The 17,353-nt window shown below is 52.7% G+C and overlaps 1 protein-coding gene across 3 annotated transcripts in view; it reads right to left on the bottom strand.

Moving 5' to 3' along the window:
* The window catches only part of NBEAL2 (neurobeachin like 2), a 92,863-nt gene that overhangs the window by 65,853 nt on the left and 9,657 nt on the right, over nt 1-17,353 (bottom strand). The gene's annotated exons all lie outside the window — the stretch shown is intronic.

The raw sequence follows: 17,353 nt of genomic DNA, 5'->3' as shown, positions 1-17,353 counted from the left end.
CAGCAACACAAGCAGCCGATATGAAGATGACGACGGGGGGAGCGCTGGGCACAGATCAGGACTGACAACTGCTCACTATTTTCAAGATCTTTGCTTGCTGTCAGTTAAGGAAACATTCTTGCTTACATCCAGAGCTAAACACCTGTACAGGCCTAATGCTTCTCACAGCTGAGGGTTTGTTACAATTGTATCCAGTCTATACAACCCTATGTGAGCTAAACATTTGCACTCCAGACTGATACATTGTAACAAACTTTCTGAATTGCAGAGACATTTTTGCTACTGATGTGTATACCTCACAGCTGACTGTCTAGACTGAATACACTGTGACAAACCCTCAGCTGCGAGTAGTAATACTAGTAGGGCAGTATGGATTTTCAGCCTTTGGACTGGTTGCACATAAGAAGGTTTCGATTCACTGAAAGCAAGGAGAGAGTGTGGTAGTAAGGAGGTCTCCACCAGCTATATTACTGATTGTTGTCACCGTACTAGGTGGCTGGGACTTGTAGTTCCATTTCAGTTTGGGACAATGAATCAGCTAATGGATGAGTGCAGTGGATGGCGCTGGGTTTTAGGGAGTCGGTGGGGTCGGGGTTGCCCACGTCTGCATACCACATAATGTCCAGCACCTGAGCTGCTGTACGGGGGAGGCATCGAGCCGAGGCCTCAGGGCGGGTTTATGGAGGACATTCCTTCCCGAACACCTGGAATCCAGGGGCAAGCAAAACTACAACTCCCATCATGCTCAGCCCCAAAGACAACCAATCTATCTATACCCACACTGCCAAGAAAACTAGGATGGACATCAACTCAGCGTAGTCAGAGGGCATCACACGCTATGGGCACCCTATCAGGGGCCCGTGGTGTTGTGTGGCCCTGTGAGCAGGGAGTTCGGAGGTCACAGTCACACCGGCGGCCATATAATACAACAGCAGAACTGTCGTAGTCAGTGAGTGTCTGAGGTACGAGGCGTTGTGATGAGCGTCACCTCCGCGTCTTCCTGTTTCACAACCACGATGAGAGAAAAGAAGAAGCCGCAAGATACAACGTAACACTCACACTTCTCCACTATACCTGCGCGCAGGCTACAATTACTGCCCCCTCCCCACTAGTAATATAATCTATTCTTTCCGAGCTGAGAAGTGTCTTCCATCATCTGAAAATAGAGACTAGGCCGCAGCACTGAGGTCTGCTCCACCAGCATAGAGATTAGGCCGCAGCACTGAGGTCTGCTCCACCAGCATAGAGATTAGGCCGCAGCACTGAGGTCTGCTCCACCAGCATAGAGACTAGGCCGCAGCACTGAGGTCTGCTCCACCAGCATAGAGACTAGGCCGCAGCACTGAGGTCTGCTCCACCAGCATAGAGATTAGGCCGCAGCACTGAGGTCTGCTCCACCAGCATAGAGATTAGGCCGCAGCACTGAGGTCTGCTCCACCAGCATAGAGATTAGGCCGCAGCACTGAGGTCTGCTCCACCAGCATAGAGAATAGGCCGCAGCACTGAGGTCTGCTCCACCAGCATAGAGATTAGGCTGCAGCACTGAGGTCTGCTCCACCAGCATAGAGATTAGGCTGCAGCACTGAGGTCTGCTCCACCAGCATAGAGATTAGGCCGCAGCACTGAGGTCTGCTCCACCAGCATAGAGACTAGGCCGCAGCACTGAGGTCTGCTCCACCAGCATAGAGACTAGGCCGCAGCACTGAGGTCTGCTCCACCAGCATAGAGATTAGGCCGCAGCACTGAGGTCTGCTCCACCAGCATAGAGATTAGGCCGCAGCACTGAGGTCTGCTCCACCAGCATAGAGACTAGGCCGCAGCACTGAGGTCTGCTCCACCAGCATAGAGATTAGGCCGCAGCACTGAGGTCTGCTCCACCAGCATAGAGAATAGGCCGCAGCACTGAGGTCTGCTCCACCAGCATAGAGATTAGGCCGCAGCACTGAGGTCTGCTCCACCAGCATAGAGATTAGGCCGCAGCACTGATGTCTGCTCCACCAGCATAGAGATTAGGCCGCAGCACTGAGGTCTGCTCCACCAGCGCCCCTCAGGATGATAGTGTGTAGGTGCCGTCATCATCCAGCTTTACACCGACCCCAAGAGGCACAAAACTATGGCAAAGAATACAGAGCAGGCTTCCTAGACCTTCTTCCTCTCTCTGCCTTATGTGTTAGTCCTCACTGTAGTCCTAGAATTCTATTCATGAGCAATACCATAGGCCTACACTGGGGAGTCTGAAACAGGGCGCCCCAATTTCCTCACTTCATTTTCTATTACTGTGTCCTCTTATGTGGAAAATAGGCTCCAGCGCCCTCCAGGTGACAAACTCCTGACCCCCCGACAGATAACCAACAGGTGCAATACCAGACAGGGGCTGTGGACGGGGGTGGCGCCGTTTTTCGAACCCTGGACAATCCCCTCATAAATCTGGAGGCGGTCATGTGACCCGGGCACTGTTACATTTTGTTACATTACAGTATACACATTGATACATAAAGGTTCCACTCATCAATGGCTTCTCCTCCCCTCGGTATTCAGGGCGACGCCTGTGACCAGGGTCACACAGTAACGCCCGAACCCGAGGAACCAGATTCAGGACCTATTCGGGGCTTGTCATGGGCTCCAGGTGTAAGGTGTGGACACAATACCGTGCAGCTGGCGTGAAAGGTCGCGGTTGGGGAGTGTGAATCACGTTGATAAATCACAAAGCGGCGCCCTGCGCACGTACCCCCCCACACCCCTCCCGCCCCCCTGGTCCGTGCGGGACCTGAACTTTGCTCCACTTAGGATGTAAATGGACTGTGAAAAGGCCGGAAAACAGCACAGAGAGGTTTTCTAGATAAACACCTGGAGAATCCGCCCGTCGTCGTCAGCACATTGGCGCCGTGTGACCGCCATCACAGTCCCATCTAGGGCCGTCACCCAGCTTTCCCAGACTCCTGAAAAGGCAAATCTGTCTAGAGATGCAGGGATAACTAATCAGCCACTATCCCATATTAACGCACAGGCTTCACTATGACCTCTAGCTTGGATCAGGAGTACAATGCAAGCACTACAGTGAAGACTGACACTGGATACAACTTGTCACTCAGAGTCTATGGAAAGCTGGGTTAGAACTGCAGAAATAGTGTGCCACCTGTCACCGGGTGCTCACCGATGTGTACGCGTGCGCCACTCTCAGCGCGGGGCGTCAGCCGAGGAGGCACTCCCTGACACCCAAGAAGACCCTAAATAATTGATGCCATTCCCCAGCTCCTGCTCGCGGCTCCGATTACCGGCAGATACCTGCGAGCCACATACACTGCCGTATTGAGGGGCGCCGGTTGGCACCATTATCACAGCAGCGGACACAACTGAAAAACTGTCCGCCATCATCACTGACTGCGCCCGTCTACGAGGGTCACAACTGTTCACGGTACTCAGGATTAGGCCTCATGCACACGACCGTTGTGTGCATCCGCGTCCGAGGTTCCGTTTTCCGTTTCTTTTCGCGGACCCATTGACTTTCAATGGGTCCGTGGAAAAATCTGAAAATGCACCGTTTGGCAGCCGCATCCGTGATCCGTGTTTCCTGGCCGTGAAAAAAATATGACCTGTCCTATTTTTTTCATGGTCAACGGTTCGCGGACCCATTCAAGTCAATGGGTCCGTGAAAAATCATGGATGCACACAAGATTGTCATCCGCGTCCGTGATCCGTGTCCGTGTCCGTTTTTTCCTATCATTTTAATGGAAAACTTGACTTAGATTTTTTTTTCATTTTTCATGTCCGTGGATCCTCCAAAAATCAAGGAAGACCCACGGAAGAAAAAACGGACACGGATCACGGAAACCGTTTTTGCGGACCGCAAAAAAAAAACAGTCGTGTGCATGAGGCCTTAGATTAATTGCTCTGTATTTCCATCAATTTCCAGACCTCTGCTTGCTGTCAAGGAATTGGCCCACTGTTTATGTGGCAGTAACACGTGACCGCACACATGCACTTCAGGAGTGACAACTGATATGGTCATAAATTCAGCTTCCACCAAGTTGTCACCCAGCTTTCCAAGGCTCCTGAACAGCAAATCTGCGAAGTTCTACAGTAGGGGGGAGGGGCAGCATCACTATATCTGATGGCCCAAGGAGACGCTGCATAAACTGGTAATGAAGGGTTAATCGATGCCCCCCACGCCCTGCAGGGAGGCGCTGAGAGTAAACAGAGGTGAACCTTCTCAGGTGACGGGCCCTGCCCCGCTCGATGTCGCCGCTTCCATCCATTGTGCGCGGTCCTGCGTACCGTATACGGCATCTGTCACACGAACATGAGACTGTAGAAAATCAGTGCAAGATGAAAGGGCGCAGCAGGGGGTGTAAACTTTTACATTTGAGTCAAAAACTTAACCCTCCAAAGATTACTTAACCCAGAATAATATGAAAATCAGCTTTCATGAACTACCCAGCTAGTGTCAGTCTTCACTGCAGTTCTAGCATTCTATTCAGTTTAAGATGAACTAAAAAGGTAGGCTATGTGCAGCACCTTGTCCCACACGCTTCACCGGCCGGAGCTGTTTGTGCCTCGATAGGGGTCACCTGCTGAAGGTCAGTGAAGGAGGTGGCGAGGCGCAGCCAGGAAGTCACCAGCGGGCAGCGCGGTCTTGGATGGAGACCAGTATGAGGGGGAGGGGGCATAGCTGGAGGTATCACCACGCTCGACCTGAAGTCGCCATCATCACCACTTGTTGTCGCGGTTCTTCATCCTCGCAGTGATGCATCTCCAGCCACACGGCAGCCATGATGTGCGTGGGTGTAAGGGGCGACGTCCGCCATCATGTCACTGTGCGACCGGACGATGGAACGTGAAGCAGACCGACAGTGTAACCTAACTGCCAGGAGGAGGTCTCCGTCCACCACACTCACATATGTATCTAAGCCTGTCATGTGCGATACCGTCTGCTCAGCTGTGTATCTAATCCTATAATGCGCGATACCGTCTGCTCAGCTGTGTATCTAATCCTATAATGCGTGATACCGTCTGCTGAGCTGTGTATCTAATCCTATAATGCATGATACCGTCTGCTGAGCTGTGTATCTAATCCTATAATGCGTGATACCGTCTGCTGAGCTGTGTATCTAATCCTATCCTGTGTGATACCGTCTGCTGAGCTGTGTATCTAATCCTCTCCTGTGTGATACCGTCTGCTCAGCTGTGTATCTAATCCTATCATGTAAGATACTGTCTGCTCAGCTGTGTATCTAATCCCATAATGCGTGACACTGTCACACTATCTGCTAGGCTGTATATCTAGCCTCACATGTAATACTGCTACATGGGGAATTTGCTGCACTCGCTGTGACAACTCCTGCACAGGTATGGCTCTCCCGTAGATTATTCGGGTCTCGGTGAGTCCTGTGGTTACATATGAGGCAGGAGCTCAGACCTCCGGCTTCCTCCTCATTCCAGACAAGAAATGACAAGATGAGGCGCATCTGTTCCTAATACCTCCTGAGGCTCGGGCTCCACATTCTACCTGTGTCAATTACATGGTGGCTGCAGGGAGGAGGACGGGCCGAGCCTCAGCACAGAGAGAGAGGTGGAGGACGGGCCGAGCCTCAGCACAGAGAAAGAGGTGGAGGACGGGCCGAGCCTCAGCACAGAGAAAGAGGTGGAGGACGGGCCGAGCCTCAGCACAGAGAGAGAGGTGGAGGACGGGCCGAGCCTCAGCACAGAGAGAGAGGTGGAGGACGGGCCGAGCCTCAGCACAGAGAGAGAGGTGGAGGACGGGCCGAGCCTCAGCACAGAGAGAGAGGTGGAGGACGGGCCGAGCCTCAGCACAGAGAGAGAGGTGGAGGACGGGCCGAGCCTCAGCACAGAGAGAGAGGTGGAGGACGGGCCGAGCCTCAGCACAGAGAGAGAGGTGGAGGACGGGCCGAGCCTCAGCACAGAGAGAGAGGTGGAGGACGGGCCGAGCCTCAGCACAGAGAGAGAGGTGGAGGACGGGCCGAGCCTCAGCACAGAGAGAGAGGTGGAGGACGGGCCGAGCCTCAGCACAGAGAGAGAGGTGGAGGACGGGCCGAGCCTCAGCACAGAGAGAGAGGTGGAGGACGGGCCGAGCCTCAGCACAGAGAGAGAGGTGGAGGACGGGCCGAGCCTCAGCACAGAGAAAGAGGTGGAGGACGGGCCGAGCCTCAGCACAGAGAAAGAGGTGGAGGACGGGCCGAGCCTCAGCACAGAGAGAGAGGTGGAGGACGGGCCGAGCCTCAGCACAGAGAAAGAGGTGGAGGACGGGCCGAGCCTCAGCACAGAGAAAGAGGTGGAGGACGGGCCGAGCCTCAGCACAGAGAGAGAGGTGGAGGACGGGCCGAGCCTCAGCACAGAGAGGTGGAGGACGGGCCGAGCCTCAGCACAGAGAGAGGTGGAGGACGGGCCGAGCCTCAGCACAGAGAGAGGTGGAGGACGGGCCGAGCCTCAGCACAGAGAGAGGTGGAGGACGGGCCGAGCCTCAGCATAGAGAAAGAGGTGGAGGACGGGCCGAGCCTCAGCATAGAGAAAGAGGTGGAGGACGAGCCGAGCCTCAGCATAGAGAAAGAGGTGGAGGACGGGCCGAGCCTCAGCATAGAGAAAGAGGTGGAGGACGAGCCGAGCCTCAGCATAGAGAAAGAGGTGGAGGACGAGCCGAGCCTCAGCATAGAGAAAGAGGTGGAGGACGAGCCGAGCCTCAGCATAGAGAAAGAGGTGGAGGACGGGCCGAGCCTCAGCATAGAGAAAGAGGTGGAGGACGGGCCGAGCCTCAGCATAGAGAAAGAGGTGGAGGACGGGCCGAGCCTCAGCATAGAGAAAGAGGTGGAGGACGGGCCGAGCCAAAGCATAGAGAAAGAGGTGGAGGACGGGCCGAGCCAAAGCACTGCCTCGAGGCAAAAGGGTATCCAATTTTGAGGGCAGAGACACAACGTATCCAAGGGCACAAGTATCTGACTGCCAGCTTTATATATACACACACACACACACACACACATTATATTTGTGGTCCTGGCTGCGGCGCGAAGCCTGTGGAGTGTGACTGAACCTAATCTAGCTACAGTGGCTGGTGGTGTGCCTGTTGCCACGTGACGAGGGTAGGCCAAATAAAGGGGGCATACCCTATGGGAGATGTAAAGAGAAGGGTCGGGAGGGAGGGGCGAGAGAGGACGTGCACCCGGTGAGCTGGGCGGCTTGGGCTTAAGAAGCCCCCTACGCCCCTCCCACAAAAGCAGGCTGGATTCAGCCTGCTGCATTTGTGGTCCTGGCTGCGGCGCGAAGCCTGTGGAGTGTGACTGAACCTAATCTAGCTACAGTGGCTGGTGGTGTGCCTGTTGCCACGTGACGAGGGTAGGCCAAATAAAGGGGGCAAAATACGAGTAGGAAAGGTGTAAGGAGCGACTCTTTATTGTGAAAGATGGTACTACAGAACTAAGTCAGAGAAAGCCGCAGCGATTTCGGCTTTCGGGTGCGGGATGTATCGTGAGAAGCAAGAGGACTTCCAGCGGCCCATCTTGCGGATGATATGGGCCGGGACCCCATGTTTGGAGGCGGCGGAGGCGGCTCCGATCCGAAATGAATGGCCCGTGATGGCCTGGGGGTTGAACCCAAACCCGGACGCGAGGCTGCGAATGTGTTTGACAAACTGCGAGAACGTGAGAGGTCGTGACGGGAAAGGAAGGAGAGGGCTGGCGGGAGCCCGATTGCCCAGTGTGGTGAGTAACCCGTTGAGGACGGCCACGGGACACCAGGAGTTGGAAGTCGGGAAGTATTCTATGTGCACTGGGGGCCCGATTTGTGAGGTTTTGGAGACTGGCAAGGTGAAGGTGAAACGCTCGTGACTACGGGTGAGTTGGTTTAGAGCCGGGCCTGAGTTGTGAGGAGAGGTGCCGGTGAATTCCCCGGGCCGGAGAAAGCCGTAGAAGCTTAGGTAGAGGGCGGCTTTGAGAATGCAGCTCCTGAAAGGGCCAAAAGGACTGCCGTCTAGGGAGGATGAGAGTTTCCTGAACAGGTCCCCTGAGACGGGTTGCCTGGCGGGTCCGGATTTGTGAGAGCATTTTTGAATACCCCGCAGTGTGGCTTTGATGGCGTGGGAAGAAAAGATAGGGTTGCTGTCTGGCTGACGGATCATGAGGTGATGCTGGACTCCTGACAGATACGATCTGATGGTGCTGAAGGAGAGGTGTAGGTCCTTGTGGCAGTATGCCAGGAAAGCCATGATGAAAGCGGTTTCGCTTACGTTGCCCCTGGGGTGAAGGTGACGAAATACCTCGAAAGCTTTCCAACCCGACTGGTAGTTCCTTGTGGAGTTTTCGGACAGGGACTTGCGGATGAGAGTATGAGCCATGACTAGGTGCCTGTCTAGTCCAGGATCAGAGAGCCGAAGTCCGGGGGTGGGATCCCGATTCTGTCGGCTTGAGGCATGACCTGGAAGAAGAGAGTCAGGTTTAAGCGAGACAAGGCATCCGCTGCGACGTTCCTGATCCCCTGGATGTGGGTGCAAGAAACATGGAAATTGAACTTGAGGGCAAGCCAGGTGAGTTTGCGTAGGAAGCGCATGACTTTGGGTGAACTGGATCTGCCTTTGGAGATGATGTCGACGACCGTGTGATTGTCGGTGAAAAAACGCACGGGCATGTTGCTCCATACTTTGCCCCAGACTTGAGCTGCTGCCACGATGGGGTACAATTCAAGGAGAGGAGAGGACTGGATGGCTTGAGGGTCTGAGAGGATCTGGGAGGGCCAGGAATCAGCGAACCACTGGTGGCCGAACAAGGCGCCGAACCCGACGGATGCTGCCGCGTCAGAGTACACGGTCGGGCAGGTGGGGCTCCAGTGAGGGACGAACATGGAGATGCCATTCCATGCTGACAGAAAGACCCTCCACATGTCCAGGTCGGCCAGGGCTTCCCGGTCCAGTTGGATCAGCGAGTCCTGGGTTGAGGCTGTGGGTAACAACTGGAGGAGTCTTGCTGTGAAGGATCGTCCCTGCGGCATGATGCGGGTTGCAAAGTTGAGAGAACCCAACAGCGACTGCAGGTCGCCCTTGGACATGGTTCTGGAACCGATGTGAGCAGAAATGACTGACTGGAGCCTGACTAGTTTGTCCTCTGGGAGTCTGGCTTCCATTCTGCAGGTATCGAGCGTGATACCCAAGAAGGTGAGGACCGTGCTAGGGCCGTCAACCTTTGATGGCGCCACTGGGACCTGTAAGGCGGAAAAAATGCAGAGGAGGCTTTCCAACCTGTCGGGCACATGGTTTGGGTTCTCGACCAGTAAGAAATCGTCCAGGTAGTGTATGACTCTGGGACAGTTGCCGTGGTTTACCAGGATCCAATGGAGGGCCTGGGCGAACTGATCAAAGAGCCAGGGGCTGCTCTTTGACCCGAACGTGAGGCGGGTGGCAAAGTAATACTGGTCCCTCCATTTGATCCCGTGAAACCTCCAGAGGTGGGGCTGGATTGGTAGAAGCTTGAAAGCGTCCGAAATGTCCGCTTTAGAGAGCCAAGCCCCTGCCCCTACCTGCAGGATGAGTTGGATGGCCTCGTCCAGGGAAGAATAGCGCATGGAGTATTCTTCCGATGGTATCAACGAGTTGAGGCTCGGGGTGCTGGATGCATGAGGCGCTGTCAAATCATATATTAGTCGGTTTTTATTGGAATTTTTGCTGCGGACCAACCCAATGGGGCTCACCCTGTAGACTTGGAAGGGAGGGGTGGGAAAAGGCCCTATGATGAAACCCTTCAGCAGCTCGACCTGCAGAAGGGAATCCACCGAGGCCGGGTCCGTCATGGCTGACCTGAGATTGGGGGTCTCCCAGGAATCCCGAGGCAGGGTGACCAGGCCGGTGTGGAAGCCTGATGAAAAACCGGAATGCAGGAATTGGACGAAGGCGGGATCGTGGTGGGTATTGAGGAGGGAGATGAGAAGGGGGACATTAATGTCGGCCAGTCAGCTTTTGGCCGAGCGCTGGGAGCAGGTGGACTGGGGGTGGGCCCGGAAGCAGGTGGAACAAATGTGGAGCGCCTTACATTTGCTATAGTTGCAGAAGCTGGAGTTGAAGTTGTTGCACAACTGGTTTTTTCCCAGGTACACGATGGGGCGACCCAATTTGTCCAGGAGCGGACCCGGTTTCTGGGGGGCCGAAGTGCTCGGCTGCTGTTTTGGCAGGGGGAAGGCGTGGGAGCTTGGGCACCAATCGGAGGCGTGCAGGACTGACTGGCAGAAGGAGCAAAAAGGAGACCTGAGACCTGCAAAATGTCTGCAGAATAGCTCCATGTCGAGGGAGGCCCAGTTGGTGATATGCTGGAACTGGGCGAGGGCTGCAGCTGCCTTCGCCGAAAATGACCGGTGATAGTCGTAATAAGCAAATCCTCCGTATTTGTGCCCAAGCTCCGTGACCCTGTATAAATATGCGTCCAGCTCCTCTCTTCTGGCTGGGTGTGCTGCGCAGATGATGTCGCGGTAGAGGCTGAACGCAAGCACGAACTCTGGGATGGAGAGTTTTTTGTTCAACCTCGCGTCTTTGGCCTTCAGGACTACGGACACGTCCCCGCAAGCGATGGTCCGGTTTTCCACCGTGTCGTGCGTGGAGATGAGGACCGCAGCCAGGTTCACGTCCTTGCCTGCGAGAATGTCCCTGCGCAGGTTTTCGGGGACGAAAAAGGAGGGGGCTATTTCGGGCGGCCCAGACAACCTACCTGAGGAAGATGGCTGGGAAGTGGAAGGACCAGGGGCGGGACTGGAGGGTGCGGCAGGTGAAGCGTCCCTGCTTTCGACTGCCTGGAGCCTGGTGTTCATGTCACAGATGGAACTGGACAAATTGTTTATCGTGGCGTGTAGCTGCGTTAGTGACAGCTGTATGGTCGACATGGGGATCTGCTCCGTGGACCCTGTGGATGGCTCCGGAAACAATAGGTGATATAATTCGGCCTTTCGGGCTGTGGCCGAATGGCGGATTCCTCGCTTGTCCAGCTCGGCAATCATCTTGGGGATGGTCCAAGTCCGGTAAGAAGAGCGACTTGCCCGTTCCGATACCGCAGACTCCACGATCGATAGAGCGTCCTCGATGTCGGACACGTGGGACATGTTGGAGCTGAAACGAAGAGGGGAAAGGAAAGCTGGAGGGGGAAGCGAGGTGGGTGCGGGTGGTATTACAGAGAGAAGCGCGTGGCGGGACGGAGGTGCCCAGCGTCGGGGCGAGGCCGGAGGACGCGAGGTCCCCTTACTGGGCGTGGTTTATAACCTTACCTTAAGATGCTGGAGCTGTTAATGCCGTGAACAGAGGGGACGGAAGCGACCTGGCGAAGCCGAGATTATCCCTGGTTCACCTGAAAAGAACAGTATATGATGCCACGATTGGCTGTGCCGGGCGGCCGGAATAGTGAATCGTGGCCGCTACTTACCTGGACGACAAAAAAAGGGGGCCAAAGGATTCCAAGGGAGCACTCACGGAGTAGCTTAGTCACCTGAAAGGACAAGACCGAACGTGTTGATTTAAGGAAAGCGCAACTGGTGCGAGACCAGAGGTTTCCTGGCATTTGACCGGGCCGGAGCCGGGGGATGGCGCGTGACTGCTGCAGCGGCGAGCCAAGGAGTGGAAAAACACGTGGGTAGGGTTGCGTCCTTGCGGAACCGATGGGGTTGTAGCGAGGGGACCCTGAGAGAATTGTGAGCCCGGCGATCCTGGGTGGACGGGTTGAGGGGCGGTTCAGGGCGTACCTGTGAAGAAGACTGTTGGGACAAAGTGGGGCCTGGGCGTACCCGGCCCGGGGGTAAGGTGTGGGAATGCGAGGTGGGCGTACCACCTTGAAGACACCTGGGTTGCGTGACCCGAGCGAAAAACAAAGAGAGAGATAGGACACGGCCAGGCGATGTCGGATGGAAACCGGCCTTGCCTGTGAACTTTTTTTTTTTTTTTTTTAAAAGAGCGGAAAGAGATGAGAAGAGAGCAGGGCGTTCCTGCGGACAAAAAGGTAGTGGAGGGTGGACGGGTTGGGAAACATGAAAATTTTTATATATATTTTTTTTTTTTTTTTTTTTGGTTACCCAGACGTGACCACCCGAAGAAGGATGACGCTGGTCACCTGGCGGGTGCTGGGCTGGTGGACCCCCCGAGCCGCCGGGGCCCCCCCCCCCCCCCGGCCGCGGGCGACGCTCGGCGGGGAGGGGACCGGACCAGCGCAAAGGGGGAGGCCAGCCCGCGCGGGGAAATGCCCCAGTGGTGGTGGGTGTGCGAACCGGTGTCCAGGGAAGGGGGGAGGGACAGATGCCGAGCGAAGACCGTACTGTCCCTCCCCCGATGCGGGTGCCAGCCAGGGATGATGGAAGGTGGATAGGGGGGGGGGGTTGTGCGTTTTTTTTATTTATTTTTTTTTTTTTTTAATTTTTAGACGTGGATGGCCATGTGAAGGCGGTGTTTGGTGATGTACTGTTTTTTTTTTTTTTTCCTTCCTCCCTGGCCCCCTGCCGCGGTCGGGAGCGGGGTACCGGCCCGGGCAGGGTGACCGGAGGAAGTAGGGGTGGCCGGGGCACGCCAGGCAGAAAGCTGGGCTGTCTTCCAGGCCACCCCCCCCTCCCCCCCCAGACGCTCGTGGATATCCGCGCCTCCCCGAGCGGTGGGAGCGAGAGGAGGACGAGCCGGGGCCAGAGAAGGAAGCGCCTGCTCCCGCCGACTTCCGGGACGCCGCGCTTTTGTCACGTGATGCGCTCCAGGTTGGAGCGCAAGCCGGCGAGACGGAAGCGGCAGGAGAGGAGGCAAGTGACCGGGCGGGGAGCGGAGGAGACTGGCGGCGAGGCGACGGGCGGGAGCTGAGAATGCAGCGCTATCCATATCCTCCCCCCCCCACGACCAACGGCACCGGCAGCGGTCCGGCTGGGTCCGGGGGGGGGGGGGAGCGCTGAAGCTAGGCTAATCCCCCGACGCTCGTGGATATCCGTGCATCCACGAGCGCTGGGATCGAGAGGAGGACGAGCCGGGGCCAGAGACGGAAGCGCCCGCTCCCGCCGACTTCCGGGACGCCGAGCCGCGGTCACGTGATGCGCTCCAGGTTGGAGCGCAAGCCGGCGAGACGGAAGCGGAAGGAGAGGAGGCAAGTGACCAGGCGGGGTGCGGAGGAGACTGGTGGCGGGGGGACGGGCGGGAGCTGAGGAGGGTGGTGGACGGGGATGAGATTACCGAAGGGGGGATTTACCTTGGAGTTGGCGGTTCTGGCGTGCAGAAACCGCTGCACGTGCAGGCAGCTTTCGGGCCGTAAATGCAAGTGACGGGTGCAGCTCCTCCTACCAGCGTCAGGCGAGAGAGGACGTGCACCCGGTGAGCTGGGCGGCTTGGGCTTAAGAAGCCCCCTACGCCCCTCCCACAAAAGCAGGCTGGATTCAGCCTGCTGCATATATACATACACATACACAGTTGCAAGAAAAAGTATGTGAACCCTTTGGAATGATATGGATTTCTGCACAAATTGGTCATAAAATGTGATCTGATCTTCATCTAAGTCACAACAATAGACAATCACAGTCTGCTTAAACTAATAACACACAAATAAATAAATGTTACCATGTTTTTATTGAACACCATGTAAACATTCACAGTGCAGGTGGAAAAAGTAAGTGAACCCCTAGACTAATGACATCTCTAAGAGCTAATTGGAGTGAGGTGTCAGCCAACTGGAGTCCAATCAATGAGATGAGATTGGAGGTGTTGGTTACAGCTGCCCTGCCCTATAAAAAACACACACCAGTTCTGGGTTTGCTTTTCACAAGAAGCATTGCCTGATATGAATGATGCCTCGCACAAAAGAGCTCTCAGAAGACCTACGATTAAGAATTGTTGACTTGCATAAAGCTGGAAAGGGTTACAAAAGTATCTCCAAAAGCCTTGCTGTTCATCAGTCCACGGTAAGACAAATTGTCTATAAATGGAGAAAGTTCAGCACTGCTGCTACTCTCCCTAGGAGTGGCCGTCCTGTAAAGATGACTGCAAGAGCACAGCGCAGACTGCTCAATGAGGTGAAGAAGAATCCTAGAGTGTCAGCTAAAGACTTACAAAAGTCTCTGGCATATGCTAACATCCCTGTTAGCGAATCTACGATACGTAAAACACTAAACAAGAATGGATTTCATGGGAGGATACCACAGAGGAAGCCACTGCTGTCCAAAAAAAACATTGCTGCACGTTTACAGTTTGCACAAGAGCACCTGGATGTTCCACAGTAGTACTGGCAAAATATTCTGTGGACAGATGAAACGCAAAGGTGAGCTGTTTGGGAGAAACACACAACACTATGTGTGGAGAAAAAGAGGCAAAGCACACCAACATCAAAAACTCATCCCAACTGTGAAGTATGGTGGTGGGGGCATCATGGTTTGGGGCTGCTTTGCTGCGTCAGGGCCTGGACGGATTGCTATCATCGAAGGAAAAATGAATTCCCAAGTTTATCAAGACATTTTGCAGGAGAACTTAAGGCCATCTGTCCACCCGCTGAAACTCAACAGAAGATGGGAGTTGCAACAGGACAACGACCCAAAGCATAGAAGTAAATCAACAACAGAATGGCTTAAACAGAAGAAAATACGCCTTCTGGAGTGGCCCAGTCAGAGTCCTGACCTCAACCCGATTGAGATGCTGTGGCAGGACCTCAAGAAAGCGATTCACACCAGACATCCCAAGAATATTGCTGACCTGAAACAGTTCTGTAAAGAGGAATGGTCAAGAATTACTCCTGACCGTTGTGCACGTCTGATCTGCAACTACAGGAAACGTTTGGTGGAAGTTATTGCTGCCAAAGGAGGTTCAACCAGTTAATAAATCCAAGGGTTCACATACTTTCTCCACCTGCACTGTGAATGTTTACATGGTGTGTTCAATAAAAACATGGTAGCATGTAATTCTTTGTGTGTTATTAGTTTAACCACTTCCCATCTGGGCCATTTGCCCCCTTCCTGACCAGGCCAAATTTTGCAAATCTGACATATCTCACTTTATGTGGTAATAACTTTGGAACGCCTTTATTTATCAAAGTCATTCAGAGACTGTTTTCTCGTGACATATTGTACTTCATGATAGTCATAAATTTGAGTCAAAATATTTCACCTTTATTTATGAAAAAATCCCAAATTTACCCAAAAATTTGAAAAATTCGCAATTTTCTAAATTTCAATTTCTCTGCTTTTAAAACAGAAAGTGATACCTCATAAAATATTTATTATTTAACATTCCCCATATGTCTACTTTATGTTGGCATCATTTTGGAAATGTCATTTTATTTTTTTAGGACGTTAGAAGGCTTAGAAGTTTAGAAGCAATTCTTCAAATTTTTAAGAAAATTGCCAAAACCCACTTAATAAGGACCAGTTCTGGTCTGAAGTCACTTTGTGGGGCTTACATAGTGGATACCCCCATAAATGACCCCATTGTAGAAACTACACCCCTCAAGGTATTCAAAACCGATTTTACAAACTTTGTTAACCCTTTATGCGTTCCACAAGAATTAAAGGAAAATGGAGATCAAATTTTTAAATTTCACTTTTTGGGCAGATTTTCCATTTTAATCCAATTTTTTCTTTAACACATCGATGGTTAACAGCCAAACAAAACTCAATATTTATTACCCAGATTCTGCGGTTTACAGAAACACCCCACATGTGGTCATAAACTGCTGTATGGGCACACGGCAGGGCGCAGAAGAAAAGGAACTCCACGTGGTTTTTAGATGCCATGTCCCATTTGAAGCCCCCTGATGCACCCTTACAGTAGAAACTCCCAAGAAGTGACCCCATTTTGGAAACTAGGGGATAAGGTGCCAGTTTTATTGGTACTGTTTTTGGGTACATATGATTTTTTGATCATTCATTATAACACTTTATGGGGCAAGGTGACCAAAAAATTGGTTGTTTTAGCACAGTTTCTATTTATTTATTTTTACAGCGTTCACCTGAGGGGTTCAGTCAAGTGTCATTTTTATAGAGCAGATTGTTACGGACGTGGCGATACCTAATATGTATACTTTTTCTCATTTATTAAAGTTTTACACAATAATAGCATTTTTGAAACAAAAAAATTATGTTTTAATGTGTCCATGTTCTGAGAGCTATAGTTTTTTTAATTTTTGAGAGATTTTCGTATGTAGGGGCTCATTTTTTGCGGGATGAGGTGACGGTTTTATTGGTACTATTTTGTGGGACAGACCCGTTTTTGATCACTTGGTGTTGCACCTTTTGTGATGCAAGGTGACAAAAATTGCTTGTTTTGACACCGTTTTTTTTTTTTTGTTTTTTTACGGTGTTCACCCAAGGGGTTAGGTCATGTGATATTTTTATAGAGCTGGTTTTTACGGACGCGGCAATACCTAATATGTCAACTTTTTTTTATTTTTTCTATTTTTAACTTTTTTTTTTCATTCCTTACTTGGGGACTTTTTTTTTTTTACATGTGAAACTTTTTTTTATTTTTTTATTTTCAACCTTTTATTTTTATTTTTTTTTATTTTACACTTTTCGTCCCCCATAAGGTCATACAAGACCTCTGGGGGACATTTACTTCACTTTTTTTTTTTTTTCACTGTTGATTTCTCCTGTAACTGGGGCTGACATAGTAGCCCCAGTTACAGGACAAATGCACCCCTATAGAGGCTGTACAGCAGCAATCCTGCGCTGTACAGCCTCAGAGCAGGGCTGATCGAGGTCTCTGAGAGACCTCACACAGCTCCTGCACTCTCCGGTCACGGCGGTCACCATTTCCACGACACTTGGTGTACACATCGCTTGCTACCTGGAAAAAAATCTTGTGGTGGTCACAGCTCTCTAGGACGTACCGTTCCTGAGATATTCCCCAAAAATGCAAATATGGCACATCACATGACCTACATTAGCCAATAGAAGCCTGTGGGTCTTTCTCTTCATATCCCAACTGCCATACACACGGTCACATGTCCCTTATCAGCCAATAGAAGCTCGCAGGTCCTTAGTCTCCACATACACAGTAGTACATCAGGTTTCCATAACAACCCAGCCATTTTTCTTCACTGCTGTAGGTCAGCTTTAAAAGGGGCAGGGTGCTGTGGATGACACTGTTAAGGGAGTGAAGTGCTGTGGAGGTCACAGTTCAGGGGCAGGTAGGGTGGCCATTCAGGCTACCCTCAAAAGACGGACTTAAAACCCCCGCCCCCCAGGTCCCACTAAGCCACGCCCCCTCCCACTACGCAGCCGACAGGGATTGAAAAAATGAAGGTAAAAATCTACTTCTGTCAGCTGCAGGGGTGGGAGGGAGGGTGACTTGCGCCCTGCAGCTCACACTCAGACAGCACAGTGCTGCTGTCTGAGAGTGAGCTGTTTAAAAGAACGGAGGACAGGGAGTCTG

The sequence above is a fragment of the Bufo bufo genome, chromosome 5 (genome assembly GCF_905171765.1).
Source record: "Bufo bufo chromosome 5, aBufBuf1.1, whole genome shotgun sequence".
Taxonomy (NCBI): Eukaryota; Metazoa; Chordata; class Amphibia; order Anura; family Bufonidae; genus Bufo; species Bufo bufo.
The sequence above is the reverse complement of the archived record's forward strand: the minus strand, read 5'-3'. Positions and strand labels throughout refer to the sequence as shown.